Source organism: Taudactylus pleione, unplaced genomic scaffold, assembly GCF_031769625.1.
Source record: "Taudactylus pleione unplaced genomic scaffold, aTauple2 ptg000490l, whole genome shotgun sequence".
Classification (NCBI taxonomy): domain Eukaryota; kingdom Metazoa; phylum Chordata; class Amphibia; order Anura; family Myobatrachidae; genus Taudactylus; species Taudactylus pleione.
In genome coordinates this window covers 1,877,731-1,899,099 of record NW_028284892.1, presented here as the reverse complement: position 1 = coordinate 1,899,099, position 21,369 = coordinate 1,877,731, and the positions used below count along the sequence as shown (strand labels likewise).

The 21,369-nt window shown below is 45.4% G+C and overlaps 1 protein-coding gene across 6 annotated transcripts in view; it reads right to left on the bottom strand.

Moving 5' to 3' along the window:
• Window positions 1-21,369, bottom strand: part of MEF2D (myocyte enhancer factor 2D) — a 178,196-nt gene that overhangs the window by 84,473 nt on the left and 72,354 nt on the right. For 4 of the 6 annotated variants that reach the window (XM_088449651.1, XM_088449655.1, XM_088449656.1 and 1 more), the window contains exon 2: window positions 21,027-21,089. The exons of 1 other annotated variant lie outside the window; for it this stretch is intronic. The gene's annotated coding sequence lies outside the window, so the exon portion shown is untranslated. Of the gene's footprint in view, window positions 1-12,341; window positions 12,589-21,026; window positions 21,090-21,369 lie in introns of those variants that run through there. One more of the 6 variants, XM_088449652.1, reaches the window with a different exon arrangement.

Sequence of the window (21,369 nt, the reverse complement as noted above, 5' to 3'; positions counted from 1 at the left end):
CATATCGTCACCAGATCCTATTACAGCCAGTCACAATATTCCTTCTCATGCCATGTCTGGCACAGAGGATATAATACATGTACTATGTGTGTGTATTTTAAAAAAATATATATAAAAATAAGTATGGAATCGTATTTTCAGTATATATTCTAGCTCACTTGGATATTATGGGGGGGATTCAATAGTTTTTTTGTGCGGCTATAAGTAATGGGCGCCCAACGGAGCAATTCACTTGTTGTATTGGTCGGGCACTAGTAAGACGGGCGCCCGTTACTTATCTCGCTTGCCGAGCCAAAATATACCAGGTTTAAAGTTCTGATTAGTGCGCCCAAAAGCTGGACTTTTCGCGTATTTCTGCTTGCCCTCCCAGGAGGGTGTGAGCAGAAATTTGGGTGCCCGATTGGAGCAACAATTGAATTGCTTCCCTGTAAATTAGCAATGTGTAGGACCCTTGTGAAATTGTATGTATAAATAAATACACACACTTACTTTCGCCATGTGCTCATGCATGGGGGTAGAGGCAGATTTACTAAAGCTTCTAAAAACAGACGAGTGCCCATCAGCAACCAATCTGATTCTGTCTAACAGCTAAAATGTGATTGGTTGCTATGGGGCAAGACCTCCACTTTTCCTTCTGAGAAAGTTTAGTAAATCTACCTCATGGTCCCTACACCAACGCCCACTGGAATCTCAGGGTCAGACTGGAGCGCTCATCTTTACACCTCCGCCCCATTCATCTACGCGGTTACCCGATGCCTCGCTAGCGGTCCACGGCACGCTCTGCTAACTGCTACCAGGCTCTCTAGCTAGGCTTTCCCACTTCAAAGGCCAGCATTATTACAGCTCTAGATGAAGCTGCACTTCTAACAGACCACCAAAACATTACAGCCCACTTCAAAAACGCGGCAAATGAAAGCTCTGGTGTTACAAGGGCAGGATGGTCTCTATATGCTAGTTATTAAATATGATCTGTTCCATCCTCCGCCAGTACACGATGTCCTCGCTGAACAGGCAGCCGACCACAAGCTCCAGCAGCGAAATAGGAGGTGAATTATTCATACCCCTAATGCAGGAGGAGGCAACCGGAGTCTTTCCAGCGGTCGAACTACAACTCTCAGTGTGGCTGCAATATAGCCAACACACAGCTGCTGTGGTTCTATAAAAGCTGGCAGGACAGGTTGCATAAGCCTGCCCTGAAAGAGTATAGGAAATGAATTGCAGGTCGAGTGGACTAATTCAAGGTATTATTTCCACAATACATGCCAGATCACCGTGTACAAATAATTCTCAATACAGGCCATGCTGACCTTATAGGAAGCTTTCAGATTTCCCTGTACAAGTCTATATATCTGCTGCAGTGTGACTTCATCCCTCCTTTATTCTAGTGCGGAGTATAAAAGCAAACAGAAGACAAGGATCCCAGATCAGCGCTCACCAGAGGCGTCAAACATGGCAGATTTGCACAGTCTATATTATATTATGCCCCGGGTTCAATAAGCTTGTCTAATAAAATGTCAGGTCAGTCTAAGTCAGCAGCCCCTAGCAAAGACGACAGCTCGTTAACGGAACACTACAGCTGAGAAATGGACTTGTGAGCTTGCAGGCAGTGATTCCTTTCAGTGCACCGGGGGAGGGGGGGGGGGGCGGAAAAGTGACACTGGCGGTTAAGAAATAATCCTAACTTACCTTAGCAGCATGCGTTCCATGTGAGAGAGGGGTTGGGCTGCGGAGAAGCCCGCTCCCCTACTAATGACAGGGAGCATGGCTCCTGAGGCAGGAAGCATGCTAGGTCCCAGGCTCTTGTAATCCCAATCAAGAGTCGCCAGCCTCAGGATATAGGGTCTTCCGCTGGTTTCTTTGTGTGAATGCCGAGACATGATTGCCCACCCCTATGAATGTAGGAAACAGCCTGCTCTTACTCTGAGATAGTTCTGGGCAAAACCACTGCTGTCTCCACTTTAATCTAAAAGTTAACAATTTTTTTTTGGGGGGGGGGGGTTTCTTAGCAACTGTGCAATCATAATTTCCAGCTAATCCCGATTTCCAGGGAAAGACCCTCACTGATTATGTGTCCCTAAGATGTTCCTGTTATCCTACGAACACAACTTTTACACTATGCCGCAGGGCATTTCTGCCATTACAGTCCACGTTTTAAGGATATCCATGCTTGAGCACAGGTGACTTAATTAGCACTTCAGTCAATTTGATGTAACCCTCCCTGGACTGTAATGGCGGAGTTTGGAAAACTCTACCGTCAGGAATTTTCAGCACCTGTTCCGTGTGTAGTGAGAGATGCACAGTACAACTTATATTTTTATTAATAATGTGCAGTTCTCAATATGTGCACTAATACTCCATATATAGGCAATCGCACAGTACCACTTCCTTTGTTGCGATTGCAATTCTTAGTGGTCGCTTCTCCTTCTACGCCCAGCTCCTCTGCCCTCCCCGTGACCGCATTCTGTACGTGAAAGTAGCAAGCTGGTATGCCCAAGCAGAAAACATGGCATACTGCGGGCAAGTCTATGTAGTTGTATATGTGCACAGTATTCATCATCGTGCACTGAAGAGTCTACTCTGGATAATAAAAGAACGTTGTGATGTTCAGCAAATGAAGGCAGTATCTGACCGTCCTGGGGGCGGAAAGCATAGGGCGCAGTGCCGCCACCATGGAGACATAATAGAGGCGGGAAGGTGCACCTAGGATTAGGTGACACAGGCATCACAGGCTGCGTTCCCCATTCCTTCCCCACCTTATCTTGCTTCACTTAGAGCCAGACACAAAGTGAAACAGACACGCTTGGGCACATGGATACCGTGAACTGGTTTCCATGGCGACTATCACCGCGCAACAGCTCCAAGGTCTCGGCCTCCTTGATGCTGTGAGAGGTGAGAAAGGCACTAGGCATGGCAGTACCAGCGAGCCGCGAGCCCCCGGGGAAGCCACAGCATGCTGGTATCACCGCCCCCCCCCAACTAAGTTTACCCCCTTCCAGTTAGGGGCTTATTAACCCTCTATAGCATCTGTACTGAACACAAACTGACATCTGTGAGGAGCTGCCGGGCTGTGGTACACTTACTTTACATAAATATCAAATGACCCAACAAAAAAAAGTTCCCTAAAGTTCACCACAGAACAGCACAGGCATCCTGCGGGCCTGTAACATTAATACAGACCTCACTTCTTCCAGCTCTTCAGTCTCCATCGAGCGATCTTTACGGACACCAAAATAACACAGAAACACTGCCGACCACTTCGGCTTTACAGCAAAGGAAAAAGACATAAAGATGCTTTTACCTCACCTTAATGTCACCGGTTCCTAGCAAAGTGATAAGCATTTGTCTCATGAATATTGGTTCAGCCCACAAAATGGCTGCCTCCACTGTGAAAAGCAGGCAATGGGTACACTTTAAATGAATATAATGTATTAGAAGTAATCACTCTTTACAAACAAGAGTCATTTATACAACAGCTAGGGGACAACACGGCCGTTGTAGTTGAAAACGCTTAGCAGTGAAGTGCACGTTGTGTAGACCGCTGGCCTTCATTTTATGTCCCCATTACTGCGACCACGGGGACCTCTACAGCTGTTACCATGGTAACAGATGCAAACACAGCCCATTGCCTCACCTGTTCTGCTCATGTCTCGTGAAAGAGACCTTTCACTACATGAGTAATGACGTGCGAGTGCCAGGAACACAGGGCGATGGGCCAAAAGGATCTACTGTGGTGCTGTCCTGTCCGTGCCCCACTTCAGCTGTGACAGCACTGAGTGTCCATGCACAGTGCAGGAAGGTGCTGGGGCCGAACAAGTGCAAACTGGAAACCATAGTTCAGATATCACCCTAGCGCACCACAGATTGGACCCCGACACTCCCAAAATTCTGCATTAACAGACAAAGAGCGTCGCTCTCTCAGAGTGGTATCTACGGAGAAGAAAACTAATTACACGATAATGCACTGCACTAATGATCCATTTAGTATTTTTAATTGGAGACGGGAATAGGTTAAAACTAATCCTTAGCGTCCTACTGCTAACAGTACAGTTTTTATTTCCCTCAGTCAGAGAGTGGGAAACTGGGATGGACATTCAGCTAAATATGGCAGCATGCGCTTAGCAACTTCATTTAAGTTTTTCTGAAACCAAAGTCGAAAAAAAATACAATTCGACCTGTCTCTGAGCAAGATACTAACAAAAAATCACTATAGGGCCCCTGCACACTGCATGAACATTAATCTCTTCCAAACATTTGTACGTCATTATCCAACAATTTAATGCACAAGACCATCACTCTGAGCAGCGGCCAAGAAAAAAAAAAGCAAGACGATTTGCGCAGCCCCCACCGTGCCAACATGTTACACGCTGCATTAAGCTGCAGGCTGATTGCTTCAAATCATTCCATCACTTCCACAGAGTGAGGTGCGATTCCAGGTAACAATAATACATCAGAACAGTTCACTCATTGCCTCGCCTCCACTGCCTGCTACATAGTGTATTCTAATCATCGCTACCAACAATCCAGCTTCTATGCATTCCTTCAAAATAAAAAAACACAAGTGAATCCTTTTCCAGCTGTTGTGGAACTATAAGTGCCAGTAGGCAATGCCAGATTTTTTTTTTCATGTTTTGTCTGTGTTAAGACTACGCAGAAATGTCCAAAAACAAAAAATACAAGAGAGGCATGGTAGAAAACAAATGACCGCATGTATCTAACACAGGAAGTGATGTCATCGGCAGCCATATTGTGTGGTTATACGAGATCAGTATTGTGCTATGAAAATCCATTCTCACTCTCAATAAATGAAAGCTACAAGCAGCAAGCACTGTGCAGGAATGGTCTGAGGAAATTGCACATTAGTATTACGCTTCATGCCCCACCTCACGACATGCCGTGGCAAGTGCCACGTTTAGCGCCAAATAAAAAATAAGGTCATAGTTAGAGACAATGTTAATTATATGGGCTGCTATGAGTTTGCCTCTGCATTTTACATGTTGATATTTAACATTATTAATTATTTTTTTTAAACAGTGTAAGGGAGGGGGTTTTAGAGGGAGGCACTGGGCCTGAAAGGGAAGGGAGGGGGTTACTGTTAGATGCTCTTCAATACTTCATGCGACCAGGTGTTCCCGTGCCATCCTCCATCGCTCATCTCACCGAGCTCCTAGGAGGGGACGGAATAATCTAAGTAAAATCCTACGGAGACTGGAAAGAAAAATTGAGGTCTGATTCCGGCAACCCCCCGGAGGGGAGAATTATGTTGGTGACCTAGATTTCCAGCAGATAGCTGATATAAACCGAAGATCTAGACGCGCCACTCTGGCAGAATGGCTGCTGGATCTGAGGCAGAAAATGTATTAGGGCAGGGATGTCAATCCTCCAGGGTTACCATCAATGAGATTCCCGGGTTCTAGGCTAAGGAACTCATTTGCTTTTTTTTTTTTTTTTTTTAAAAAGAACAAAACAAGGGCAGATTCTGCCAGAGAAATTGACCACACACAATTTAGGGGTAACTGCAATGGAATTTCATTTTGCTCTAAAATGGCACCCCCAGAACTAGCTGCTGACAGGAAACCACGTCAGGGAAAATGGCACCCCCAGAACTAGCCGCTGACAGGAAACCACGTCAGGGAAAATGGCACCCCCAGAACTAGCCGCTGACAGGAAACCACGTCAGGGAAAATGGCACCCCCAGAACTAGCCGCTGACAGGAAACCACGTCAGGGAAAATGGCACCCCCAGAACTAGCTGCTGACAAGACACCACGTCAGGGAAAATGGCACCCCCAGAACTAGCCGCTGACAGGAAACCACGTCAGGGAAAATGGCACCCCCAGAACTAGCCGCTGACAGGAAACCACGTCAGGGAAAATGGCACCCCCAGAACTAGCCGCTGACAGGAAACCACGTCAGGGAAAATGGCACCCCCAGAACTAGCTGCTGACAGGAAACCACGTCAGGGCGGGCGAATGTGTAATACATTCATTTATTTTCTACAGAAGAAATATGATGGAGACTGGGGCCATGAAAATGAGTGGGAAAAAGGCAGGAAGGGTGTGTGGCATCGACCTACGGTTGACATATTATAGTAAATATATATAGATATATATATATATATATATATATATATAAAACATCCATGCCTGTAAACCAGACTTCCTATACCTGGAGCAATCACCTGGTTACCACGTACGAGGCCACAACTTGACGACCATCTTGCTTCCTGTTTACAAAGCACAAATGGGAGGCAGGCGGCCATTTTCATCCTCAGGCGAATGCTACATGAACACAGCAAAACTGAGGTGCTGTACAAGCAAGGAAAACTAATCAGATATTGGATTATGAATTTCATGTGTATATTTAAACAGCAGTTTAATTAAAAAAAAAAAAAAACAGGGATAACCAGGCAATACAGGAAGTCAGCAAGGTCACTGAAAATGTTACGTACGGCCCCGGCACAGAAGGGGTTAGCAGACACCCACTTCAGAGGCAACAGCTGCACAACTAACCAAGCGCTACCAAATACCAATGACCAAATGAGGGCTTTTGTCTAAGTTCTGACACAGACTCTGCCAGATGACACTAAAGAGAGCCCCATTTGTTCTTTGTTTGCCCCCAAACACAGTTAGTAATATGTGGGGGTACTGCGTGCCTTCCCTTACGCTGGGCCAAAACAAGGCAGCTGCCTGGAACCGCAGCTCCAGGCCCAATTACCTCTGTGGAAAACTGAGGTCCTTATTTAGTGATTTATTTTTTTAATATACATTTTCCTTGGAAAGAGACAATGCAAGATTCACACGTTATTTGAATAGTGTTTTGCTGTATAAGGTCAGGTCATACGAGTAGCTAAACTGTGGCACCAGCTCCTGCCCAGCGGGGCGCCCATGATTACAAGGGGAGAGCGGCAGGGGGCACAGAAAGTGCTGGCAGACATGTGATAGGCTTCCGTCACACAGACAAGGAGAGGCTCTGACCTGCCTGCTGCCTCAGCATCTCCTGATCGCTGATCCGGAGACAAAACACTGGTTGAGAGGAGAACCGGGCCCCTGTTTATTTACCCTGCGCCAGCCGCCCTCTGGGCACCGCGTTAGGGTAGGAGGCCTAGAACTCCTCAGGTAAACCAACAAAATGACTGGAACACGGGCTGCATGGGTGCCTCAGAATGGAGGAGGGATTTGCAAAGAAATGCCGCTGCAAAGCACAAACAAACGGCAAAACATATTAAAGTGCACCCAGTCCCCCTCATGCAGCCCCTATAGGGGACCCTGGCTATGAATTCACTAAGAGCCGTGAAGTCACTGAGGCATAAATCAGCCCTGGAGTGCCTCGTGCCTCAATGCGGTCAGTGTGAATTAACAAGTTGCATTATGATGAGCATTGCGTCCGGACACAAAATGGCTGCCACAGCTTCACATACTCTGACAGCAAATACTCTTGCCCTTTTCCAGCATAATTTGGCCACCAGGGAGCACTATTATTATGCAGTATGCCTCTATAGAAGACCTCTGTCTCTATAAGAAGGAGTACTGCCAATGACTTGTAGTAAAAAATGGAAACCCTTCTCTTGAGATTATTCAAAAAGTGCAATGCAGCTACTAGTATAAAGAATAGCTGCTTACAGAGCGACAATGACTTCCTACCAACACACTGTGCTCTGAATATCACTGGTACCCATAGAGACATGCAAGTAACCTTGTGAAGGTCACGCCACCCTCTGAAGCACCGGAATGAAGAGAGAGAACTAAAAACGTAATAATAAGCAGTCATTGCTATATGTACTGTGCACACAACTGCCGGGTGTAAAACTGCACCTAGTGCTGGACTCGGACAGTCCCTCTTTTCACAACTCATGCCCACACGGGTGTGTAGAAATACAAGTGGACAGCTGTCTCTCAGCTGCTGCCCATAGTGTCTTGTACACCGCTTACAAAAACACAAAACCTGTCGACTTAACAAACGCTGACACCCGCACGTTAACCTTTTCATCGCCACGTCCATGCGTTTTAACTGCGCATTCTAAAGCCTACTTTACTGTGGAATGAACGCTGCCCTCAAAACACAAAAAGCAAAGTAAAAAAGACAATACTGTGGTCATTTTAAAACTCCCTATATCCTTATAGGTGTTAAACATTACCTTTACAGCCTCGGCCTTGTCCGCTGGCAGCAGTCTTGAAAATGTCCCACAAATTGGGCATTTTATACTAAGAGTAAAAGCTACGCTATTATAGGAGTGATTCGTTTTAGTTCTCTCTTATACATAAAATATAATCCGCAGGAGTTCTGTCCAGTAAGTGAACTTGGATGTGGGACAGATTTTTACAGCAATATGGCAATGTAACGTGAGCAACTTTTGCAATTTGTAAAACAAAGCTGCTTGGACATTTGTGGGAGAACAATATAACCGTGTTTGCTCTCCTCTGTGGGATCAAAAATGTATTTTGGGGGTTTAGTTTAACTTTAAGGATACATTAAAAGGAATGTATTCAAATTCAGTCTTCATAATGCCAAGGTAACAAAGACTTCAGTGACTTAGCGGAGTATAGTGTGAGGATTTAGCAGCTTTGTGTAAGTGCCCCTCAGAACCTGTGACGGGGGATTTGTGTTTAACACCAGAAGCAGAAAAGGAGAACTAACAGCCTTGCTGTGCAGACACACTCACACTGCTCAGCTTCCTCTACTATCAGGGGGGGGGGGACCAGTGCACACACTGACACTACAGCAGTGTGACCTGATAGTGCTGATCTATACCAAGTCACTATACACTGCTATGCCATAATCACTGCCAATATCCCGGCTTATGGGCACACTGACCAATATGCCACAATTACTTCTACTAATAAATTCATTTGTATGCACTACTACCAATATTCATAGTTATTTCAGGATCACTATTCCTGATGAAATTTAGATTCACACACAGACTAATTCATATTTTAAATCCAAATCACTACCAATATTAACCGATTTTCAATATTCACTCTCAATACCTTCCCCATTATCCCACAATCAATACATATTTTCACTGACTGTCCAGTCACTACTAAAATTCACTAATATAGTATAATCGCTACTAGTATTCACCATTATCCAAAAATTACTCATATTCACTAATATCCCACTATCCGTATTAACTGAATATCTCACAATCATTACCAATTTCCTACACCAATATCTCACATTCACTTCTAATACCTTCACCATTATCACGCAATCAATACTCATTTTCACAAGTAGCCCACAATCAGTACCAATATTCACTTATGCAACACAATCGCTACTACTATTCACCATTAACCCAAAACTACTACTATATTCACCAATATCACTACCGATATTCACAAAATATCCCACAATCCTTATCAATATTCACCATTATTACACAACCATTAACAGTCATCATAACCATCACGATCATCTAATAACTTCCTTCACTATCCCACTATCACTACTAATATTCACAATCGTCCCACAATCACTACCAATATTTATCATTATCCCACAATCATTACCAATATTCACCATTATCCCACAAGCACTACAAATATTCACCATTATCCCACAATCATTACCAATATTTATCATTATCCTACAATCTTTACCAATATTCACCATTATCCCACAATCACTACCAATATTCACCATTATCCCACAATCACTACCAATATTTATCATTATCCCACAATCATTACCAATATTCACCATTATCCCACAATGGAACTGGAATAGGCCACACTCTGTTCTACTGTGTCACTGCTAACCACTCCAAATACACAGATACCAAACCAGCACAGGCATAGACCAACATACAACAGACCAATGCAACTTTGACGAAGGGCTAGAGGAGGCTTAAGGTGCGTATCCACTACCAGACATGGAAACGACAGCACGATTACCACATTGTAATCGTGCTGTCGTTTCCATGTCTGTGATGTGCCTACACTGAACGTTCGCTCGTTCAGTCCAGGCACATCCATCATACCCGTACATGCTGAACCTGATGTTATCGCCAGGTTGGCCACCATGTACAGGCGATGACCGATGTCTGAAACAACCAGCGGGCACGCACTTCGCTGGTCATTTTAGACATTTAACTGCCCGATACATGCGCGATTTTCAAGCGATTGCACGATAACAAAGTCGTTATCGTGCTATCACCTGTCAAAATCGCTATGTGGATACGCACCTTAAGGAGTATCTCCCCAGCAATGGGAGGACTACAATTACCAATAGCTAAAGATCAGATACATTTAGTATTTTCATAGATATTTCAGTGCATAGTAAAGTTATTAGAATGGAAACGGAGGAGTTAGGGCAAGCTTATGCAAACTCATATTCTCCGACTGTTGGAGAACTACAAATACCATCACGCACTACTGCTTAAAATGATAGACCTTTGCATTACAAAAGTAACAATATCACGATATAAGCTAAGAAATGAGGGATAAGAGCAAGGGTATATAACATTCGTTTCTATGGCTGCCGAGGAACTAAAACTCCCAGCGTGCTGTAACTCAAAGCTCCATATATGAGCCCAAGTCTTCTACCTCTGAAGTGGAGAGCAAAACAGAACATACATTTCCAGCTACTTCATACATAACAGTTGTCTTCTTTACAATTAAACATGACACTAATACCGTTTTACACCGAAATTCCGGGTCTGACCCAAAGTTACCTGGATCAGACCCAGAATTTTCCCGGCGCCGACCCAGGAAATTCCTGAGTTGGCACCATTCACACTGGAGCCGGGTCTGCAGTGACCCGGCTTTTCCTGCGTTGAAGTGGACGCTTGAAGATGACGTCATCTCCAAGCACCACTGAAGCCGGACCAATAGGCCGGCATGTGGAGCGCTCCAGGTCATCGTGACTTGGAGCGTGCTGTTCACACTGCAGGGTTTCCCCTGTTAGACCCTGCAACTTACCTGGGTTGGATTGCCGGGTCACTTGACCCGGCAATCCTACCCTTTACACCCAGGAGCGGCCCGGGTTACCCCTGCAATAACACAGGTTTTAGCTCTGGTGTAAAAGGGGTATAACACTTCACATGGTGTAACCAAATGTCTCACCACAAGATCACTGGTGTAACCAAATGTCTCACCACAAGATCACTGGTGTAACCAAATGTCTCACCACAAGATCACTGGTGTAACCAAATGTCTCACCACAAGATCACTGTTACTGCGGCAAAATATCCAATACCATGGAGATAATATGGCACGTGCTGTGACCCGAGGCTTCCAATCAGACTTCTCCTTTCATTATTCGAATGTTCTCTAGATTGATTGAAACTCATTCCTGATTGGTTGCTTGTGAGCACATGTGCCATCTATTTGGCACATGTGAGAGTCGTTTAATCTCCCCAGTACATTAACATGAATCAGCTCTATTTAATATAATGAGATCATACCAACATCTACACGGGATGGACAGGGGTAAGCTACAATAAAAATGTATATCAAATATTTATACATACATACATACACACTACAAGACAGTTTCAGCAATCCGAACAAGTGTTTATGTATACTTTATATACTATAGCCAATGCACACCTACTGCATACATTTATACAGATGTAGGTCTTCAGAGTTCGGAAACCAGTGTAAGAAAGAGGAAGCGGACAGCCCTGGTGAAGAGCTTACAATCTAATCAGTGCAGAGAAAGAAACTATGATACGGGATAGGCGCTTATGAAATGGATACAGGAAAAATATATCACAAAACCTAAAATACACAGTGACCACAACAAACCGCAAACACAAATTACAATGTGCCTACAAATGTAACGTTAATGTCTAGGTCCTATTGTTTATTGATATGCCTTTCTGTCTGGGTCCTGGAATAAAGTTTTGCCTTGAAAGTATTGAAGCCAAATCCCCCACTTAGTCATAATACAGTATATCATATATAGGTTTATGGAGAAGAAATAGATTTGCAGCCAAGTTTATCAGAGCAGCGCAGTCAATCCCAGACAAGAAAGGGTTATATTTTCCAGATTTCTGGAAGTTAGGATCCAGATAGGAGCTGTTCTCGAATTCGGAAATATGGTCGTGAGGATTATAAACAAGTCGCCGTGTTTCCTGGCCTGCTCCCGGCCTTTTCCTCAGAGCTGGTGGGCCAACTTAGACGTTGGAGGGTGAGTCGGGGGGGGGGGGGGATATGGGGGCGTTAGGGTAGAAGACAGGAGTCCTCGCCAAGCTAGCCGGTGAGATTAGGTGCCTGCACTGTATACCATAAGCCATGCCTTATAAGGAGCGCGTGTACAATCTTTTCAGCAGTGCTAATGACAAGACCCTTAAGCCTGCAGATTGTGCTGCCTGAGCAGGAAAAAGGAGAACGTACTTACAGGCAGGGAGCCACGACGGCTGTCCTTCCCGGCCGCCTTCCTTCGGGAAGTGGTCCGGAGACGCGGAGAAGGAGGAGAGGGTGCAGAGCTGGAGCCGTGGCCTCTGCTGCTTGAAGCCTGGACCAGATAATAACTGTCCCCAGTCTGTCACTAAGCAGCATGGAAGGTCCCCCCCCCCCACCACGCACACACACACACACACAGCTTGTCCTGAGTGACAGAGAGGACCTCTGCCGTCAGTGGGTAAAGGGCAGTGACAGATGTAAGGACGGGGAGGGGGGCTGACTGTGTGTGTGTGAGTGAGAGGAGGGTATGGTTTGAGGAGGGAGGGAGGGGAATGCCTCCTGCCTAAAAAACAGCTGTTGAAAGAAAGCCGCCCGGAGTTTATTTCCTTCCCAGTGTGACTTTAACTGGTCCCTCCTCAGCCGTAGCAGGCCCCTTAGCCCTACAACTAGGCATTTGGCATCCTGGCGATTATAATCATCAACCTATGTGTCTGACATATACCGCAGCGCTGTACAGAGGACCTCACGCAGCCACTAATGGCCTGGTCCCAGCACAGCTTACAATCTAATTTCCTTATCACAGCAGGATCTATGCAGTCAGATGCCGGTGAGCCGGGCACGATGCCTTAGCACCTCACACCCCTGAGTCCTTAGTGGTAATGACGACGCAACTCTTCTGCTGCAGAGAATCAGTACTGTGTTGAGGCTGCCACAATTACAAATCATGACACCTAGATTGTAAGCTCTTCAGATACAACTCAGCGGAGAATTGTTTTTGTGTTGTGTTTGTATGATCACAAAGTGTGGTAGATAGATTAAGCCTGGCTTCAACATGCTGTTATAGCGAACCCATCGCCTCTACGTATCGAAAGCAATCACCTTGCGGGCTAGGTACCACGAGGCATCATGGAGGCATGTGGCACAGAGTGGCAGCATCCTCTGTGTGTACACTTTGAAATGCAGTTACTAACAAGGTACTGGGACATAGGCCCTAATGCCCCACTTTCCTCCGTGTTCCCACTGCACATAGTAATCAGGAATACGAAGGAGAGAATGGTAGAACTGTTACGGCCAGGGTGCTAGCCTGGGTTTCGGGCAGGTTTATGAGACCTGCCTGTAGATGGTCCCTCAGCTGTCTGCACTGTCACTCAGTCCCCGGAGAGGGACGTGTGCAATAATCTGCTGCCTTTGAAGGTGCGTTGGTGGCGGATTGTCTTCCCATTGCTTGGTGCCACTAAATATTACAGAATTCCCTCCCTGCCATGCAGACAGCCCTGTAACTGTGTGATAGATTGCGGAGAGGGGCTATATAACACAGGGATTAATCTGTCCAGATCTGCTCTTGGGGAAAAGTCTGACTTCAATACAATAGACTGTATATTCCAACACCAAAGCTATGCTGGCTGCCGGAGCTACTGTACCACCCGCCGCACGGGGGGGTGTAAGCAGAGTAGCCTGCGGCAATGTGATTCCCCAAAGTCACTGTTGTATCTATGCATCATGCTATTGTCTTATCTAATGCAACCACATAATGTAATGGCCAACTCTCACTGCAAACCAAACTGGCCTGATAAGACTGCATGGGTGAGCCCAAAATGATATCATCACTAAAGGGATACAAATAAATCTGATTGGCCAATGCTTGCATCAACATAAGTGTGTATGGGTATAGCTAACACCACGGTATAGTGTGTCCTGGGGAACCACACTGCACAGATACAGTAATGCTGGGGTAACCTGGATCTAACTGGATAAGTAGAGGCTCAGTGGTTAAGTGCACATTACTGAAGGTCAATGACACCTAGAGACTTGGGTGGGGACAAACTTGGAATCCTGGTGTGGGGTGCTCATGATGCTGGACAAGTCATTTAAGGAGCCTGTATATAGGTTCATCTTACTGCTGGACCTGAGCATCGAGATCTATGCAACTTGGCGCAACATGGCATGCCCCTGCGGGGCACAAATGGTACAATGGTACGATAACCAATGACGAGTCAGATCCCAGTGCTAAATCCTCATCAGATGCTACCCAGGTTCAGCTGTCACTTTGGAACTATACCAGACAGTGATTTGTGGCCATCTAGGTACATTACCATAGTTGCTCGCTGCAACTTTTTACATGTAGTGTGTTCGTCAGTTTGGGGGAGGTAACGGGGAGTGGCGGATAAGAACGCAGACATGACGCGACTGTTTTGGTGACGTATGGCGTAATAGAGTCTGCGATCCAGTACGCAAGAAAAATGGCTGCGGCCTCTTCGTTCCCGCGCCCATTAGGAGCAGCCATAGGGGTTACTCAGAACTGCGATAATCGAATGCTCTGCAAGCAATGCCGCATCTTTGTACGCAGATGCCTGGATTTGTAAAGCCGAAGGCGGGCGTCTCAATAAACTTACATGCAGTCGGCGACTGCTTAGCAGCTGCGTATAGAGTCGCAGCAGGGGTGGCATTAGAGTACAACTCTGTATCAGACCCGTAATCCTTCTGTCTAATGTCAAAAACAAACTTGTACAAATAAATGTTGCACTGAAACGTCTCTAACCCACTGTGATTCCAGTCGGATGCAGCAGGGGAACTTTCCAAACTGTAGGTGGGATTAAGAAGATGACATTATCTAATCCTTTACCTTGTTTATCACTAGAATGGGGAAAAGAGGGGCCCATTTACATTCTGCCTCACACGCGGTGCCTAGGGGTCATCTTATGTAAACAGCCACTTGCTGTCCTGAGAGCCTGTACACTGGCCAGCGCTGCCTTCACTCCTGATAAGGCCCCTGACACCAAGACAAGGGACTCACTTTAATTGTTGTTCTAGGTGTCACAGACAGCGATTAGGCACAAAATGGAAACTGTGTGACCTGCAGATAACATTAAACACTTCACCGACACCTCTTAGGCCTCCTTCGCTTGGATGGTCATGAAGCAGGTGGCTTGTAAATCCGCTTGTAATGCCCCTCAATGGCCAGTTTAAATATTAAAAACTCTTAAAATGCTGACCGATATTATGCCAGATCATCGGCCACAGAGAGATTAAACAAATGATAAGAAAAATTTGAATTTCCTCTTGAGCTAGGTGGGGGGAGAGGTGCTCTGAGGTGTTCTGGTAAAAAAGGCTTCAAACAGGCTCTAAAAAAAATAAATAAAAACTATTTGCAACCTACCTTAACACCAGACAGCGCTTTACTGAACACTCACAAGATATTTACTAGAAACGGCTACAGTGCCTTGCAAAAGTATTCACCCCCCTTGGCTTTTTACCTTTTTTGTTACAATACAACCTGTAATTTTTTTTTTCAACTGAATTTTATGTGATATATATATATATATATATATATATATATATATATATATATATATATATATAAATCAAAAATAATCTTTTTAAACAAAATTCTGAAAATTGTCAAGTGCATATGTAATCACCCCCTTTGCTATGAAGACCCTCAAAAGTTCTGGTGCAGCCAATTACCTTCAGAAGTCACATAATTAGTGAAATGTATCCACCTGTGTGAAATCTCATGATATCAGTAAAAACACACCTTTTCTGAAAGGCCCCAGAGGCTGCAACACCACTAAGCAAGAGGCATCACACCATGAAGACCAAGGAGCTCTCCAAACAAGTCAGGGACAAAGTTGTTGAGAAGTACAATTCTGGGTTGGGTTATAAAAAAATATCCAAATCTTTCATGATCCCCCGGAGCACCATCAAATCCATCATCATCATCAAATGGAAAGAACATGGTACCGCAACAAACCTGCCAAGAGAGGGCCACCCACCAAAACTCACTGACAGGGCAAGGAGGTCATTAATCAGAGAGGCAGCACAGAGACCAAAGGTAACCCTGAAGGAACTGCAGAGTTCCACAGCAGAGACTGGTGTATCTGTGCATGTGACCACAATAAGCCGTACACTCCATAGAGCTGGGCCTTATGGAAGAGTGGCCAGAAAAAAAGCCATTACTTAGTGATAAAAATAAGAAGACACAATTTGAGTTTGCCAAAAGGCATGTGGGCGACTCCCCAAATGTATGGAGGAAGGTGCTCTGGTCAGATGAGACTACAATTTAACTTTTCAGCCACCAAGGAAAACGCTATGTCTGGCGCAAACCCAACACATCCCATCACCCCAATAACACCATCCACACAGTGAAACATGGTGGTGGCAGCATCATGCTGTGGGGATGATTTTCAGCAGCAGGGACTGGGAAACTGATTTGAGTTGAGGGAAAGATGGATGGTGCTAAATACAGGGATATTCTTGGCCAAAACCTGTTTCAGTCTGCCTGTGATTTGGGACTGGGACGGAGGTTCACCTTCCAGCAGGACAATGACCCGAAGCATACTGCTAAAGCAACACTCCAGTGGTTTAAGGGGAAACATTTAAATGTGTAGGAATGGCCTAGTCAAAGCCCAGATCTCAATCCAATTGAGAATCTGTGGTCAGACTTGAAGATTGCTGTTCACAAGCGGAAACCATCCAACATGAAGGAGCTGGAGCAGTTTTGCCTTGAGGAATGGGCAAAAATCCCAGGGGCAAGGTGTGGCAAGCTCATAGAGACTTATCCAAAGCGACTTGCAGCTGTAATTGCCGCAAAAGATGGCTCGTCAAAGTACTGACTTTAGGGGGGTGAATAGTTATGCACGCTGAAGTTTTCTGTTGTTATGTTCTCCTAAATGTTGTTTGATTCATAATATAAAAAAAACAAACCACAACTTCACAGTTGTAGGCATGTTCTGTCAGTGAAATGATGCACAACCTTCACACAATCCATTTTCATTCCAGGTTGTGAGGTTCTATATTATAGAATAATTCATATGCATGCCCGGCTGTCTGTCCATTACCACCAGGAATTTCATTTTTACCCATGTGGGGTAATTTACCCCTGTTCCCCGACCACTGCTCTACATGATATGTATGAGGAACATATACATAAAATATTACTAAGTGGGTAGCCTGTGCCTGCGGCAACTGCTGGGAGTTTCAGTCCTACAACCTTTGAGATCCACACATCGCCTAAAACGGTTATATAGATGTACTATTGGGAAACACTACATCATGGAGCCAAATGCCACTTCCATAGGTTTATTACAGAGTAATGATATTGTACATACAGCTAGGGGCGTGAGGCACTTTCTAGTACTATAACAATACTGATTGGAACTCTCAGTATTGTTCTGAGCATAAGGCACAACACAAGCTCAGCATTTAATACCATTCTGTGTTCCTGGACTTATATTATTACACCCTGCATCTTCTCCCCACAATGTCATTATATATATATTTTTTTTTTTTCCATTTTCCTTCAGTGGAAACTGGCAGCGTATTTCATTTCCAGCCCAGACTGTATTGTTCTCCGCTGGGAAGCAATGTATGTATTGTGTGTATGTGTCAGGTTGCAGCTCTGCTCTGTAAGAACCACAGCTCCTATTGAAGCCGTGATATCAGCTTTCCACTTTCAGCATATCCCTGGGATCACGACTCTCAGGTGAGGTGGGGGGGGGGCTTCTGGCGCATGGACCGCTGACTGTCTTACAAAAAGACTGTGCACACAGAGAGGCCGGGGCCAGTATCCCGATCGCAGAGCATCGCCATGTATATTAGAGGTGGCCGTCTGCACAGCACCACTTCCTGTATGCAATTCCCACTATCTGTTTTTATTACCCTGTATAGGGACGTCTGCGCAGTACCGCCTGTCATGTTCTGTAGCCTTTTTACTTATTTTGCACGTTTGTATGTATTTTTCTGCATTCTTCTTAGTCCTCTGAAAATACATACGTATAAACACAATTATAGCTGCAAAATATAATAGTGCATTCTAAGGGGTATATTTACTAAAGTGCGGGTTTTTAGAAGTGTAGGTGTTGCCAATAGCAACCAATCAGATTCTACTTATTTATCCAGCACCTTCTAGAAGAGAATAGCTAGAATCTGATTGGTTGCTATGGGCAACATCGCCACTTCTAAAAACCCTGCACACCTGCAACGTCAAGTACTGGCTTTCATTCAGCCTTAAAGCCCCCAAGCACCCTAAATACACAATAACCTGTTACGTAGGCGGTGTATACTACAAAAATCCAACTTCGGAGCCAACAGTGGGTCCCTAGGACTAGATCTGGTGATGCAGGACTTATAATACTGTCCTTTATCCGCACTAAAAAAAAATCCAAACTTGTTAGTATTAAGATCAGCCCCTAACGCTTACACTGCATCACCCCCCATACTGATGTGACTGGGAGAGACTGTACGGCCGTTAGACAATCAGTACAAGACACCGGCTCCCAGGGCTTCTAATTTGTCATGAATGAAAGCACGGAGTAGGTGTCTGGGAATAAAGCATGCCGATACAACACAGCCCAGGAACACGGAAGCCGTCAAAAAGAGAGCAATGTGTATTAAGGGTCAGGAACCGATTCATTTGCTGGATAAGGAGCAGGAGGGGGGGGGGGGTTGTTCTCTGTTCAGCTGTTGTGGAGCTGGCGGTGTGATGGACGCACAAAGGCACATGTGGAATAGAACGTAATGTTCTGGTTAAGGAATAATCCACCAGAGCTTCGGATTGATGTAATTGGGCCAGGCGGTAAGAGGGGAGGGAGAAGGATTGAAAAAAAAAAAAAAAAAGAAAATCGGAATCTCTCAAAATATTAAAGCTGTAGTCTAGGCTGCCAAGTTCCGATAGACTTCTTCCACCGAGAGCTCCTGCTTGCCAGATCGTTCACAAAAGGCACTAGGACCCCCAGCAACAACAATGCTAACCCTCTATGAAGGCCAATACCCCTTCCATATCCCACAGCATTATCCTGGCTAGTGACGGCAATTGTACAGCGCCGGCCGGCCCTCGTAATGCCATCGGCTGGATCGCTCTCATTTCGGATCTCAGCTAGATTCTTAACACCATCGGCCTGATTCAGAGTAGTACACTGTTGCTGTCGCAGCTGCGAACTTGTACCAAACTGCGCTTTGCGAAAACATGCAAATGTCGCAGCTGCCGGGAGAAGTATTGAGACGCATGCCTGCGGCTTCACAAATCCAAGCATCTGCGTAAAAAGTTGCAGCATCGGTGCACAAGGACGTGGCATCGGTCGCAAATCATTTGATTGTTGCAGTCCTGAGTGAGTCTATGGTCCCGCAGAATGGCTGGGAGAATTGGGACGCCAGAGGCCATATTCCTCGCGTCAGGGACCGCAGCTGCAGGATGTGTCATGACACGCCCCTCCCCGTTACATCCCCCAAACGCTTCATGGCCGTCAATCACACCGCGAAAAAGGAGTCGGTGCGAGCGACTATAGTAATGCGCATTGCGACTTAGAAGCATGCGCAGTTTTTCCGTAAATATCGGAATAGCGTACAACTCTATAATCAGGCCCTGTGTTCCCCTAAACGGAAACATACTCTGTAAGTGGGTTTGTTTTTACTTTCCCGGCTGAAATACAATATCAGGCATCATATGCACCAATGCCCTAGCGTACACTATTATCACCGCGTGCTCGACGGTACGTCCCGAACCTAGTGGCTGCTAAGTGTATTAGCGCTGTTTGTACCTTGTTAAAGAGGACTGGTCATCGGGTTGCTTCAAGTCCTTTTATTATGTGACTACTGTGCTCGGTGTCTTTCAGCCAAACAAAAAATAAAAAAGAACGTTGCCTCCATGTTCTTGTGGGAGAGGTCCCTAAATCCGGCGTCTTCATTCAGACCATAGAGCAGGAGAGCTGCAGGTACAGAGGAAGCCGGCGTGGCAGCGACCATAGTGTGGACCAGCAGCCCGGAAGCGGAGTGTGGGATCATCGTAAAGCGCTCACTCCCAGTCTAGGTCACTGGAACGTTTGCTAACTACGTGAAGGCAATACACTTACAGGAGCCAGTGACAGGCAATCTCTAAGGAAGCCCCGAGAGGAATTATAATAAGAATAAAATGTGCGGCATGGGCCGATTACTGCACTGTACGCAAATACAGGTGCCAGGCAGTAAATGTCACGTAACGCACCGCCCTTTGTACTAACATTATACTCACTAATTGTTTACCTGCCTCCCCTCGAAATAACGGTATTCCTGTAGTGCTGAGTATATGGTGGCACACATTCAATGGAAGCTCAAAGAAAGGTTCTTTTGAATGCAATAAGAGACAAGCCGATGCCAAAACAGCCACCCATTCAGCCCTTACCCCTTGCCGACCAATGACACTGTAACTAGATGTTTTTTTAGAAACGCATTTCACACCTGCAAAAGCGATCTGCCTTATTAATGTATTTAATAACCAGCCCCGCCCCAATTGTGTCACATGGCTCATTTCAGAAGCGCTTCAGAAGGGGAAATATACTCTAAACAGGGAATATTAAAAGTTACCAATATCATCACTGTATACAAAGTGCTGTCTAAATTATAGCTTGGTCAATATGGGCAATTTGTGGTCTTTAGAATGCATCTCCCCCTTAATAACAATAGCTGAAGGTACGGATCCTGACATAGGGTACAAAGCTGAGATTAGCAGGACAGACCCCCAATCCCCCACTAGCACCTCCCCCATATTGAGAAGCCAAGACGCCTGCTATTGGAGCATTCACAGCTAGTGGTACTCTCAGCTGCAGTTGTGTCACAGGAATGAACTCGCAGAGGGATAAACACATAACATTTCCATAACCGCTCTCCGAGGAACCCAACCAGCTACTAGCCGCAGTCTCACGCTTACCTGGAGCTTCCTCCCAAGACCTTTGTTCATCATTCAGGGAAACAAATCTCCACAAGGAAATATCTGTAAGATAAGAGACACCAAGCGTCAGCAGTGTTACACGTCTCCGTGGACTTTACAAAGAGAGATGGGAGTATGTGGAGACATGGTCTAATTGCCATTAGCGGCACATGAACACAAGGAAGAGTATTCCTGTGATGTGGACACCGTGACACATCGTTAGACATGGGCCGTGAACCATTACAGGACTCACACCAATGTTCTCATGAAGACTCAGACAAACAAATCACTTGCCCAATCCCTGTAGGTGGACTGGGGGCCCTGATCTCTCAGCAGAGCCCAA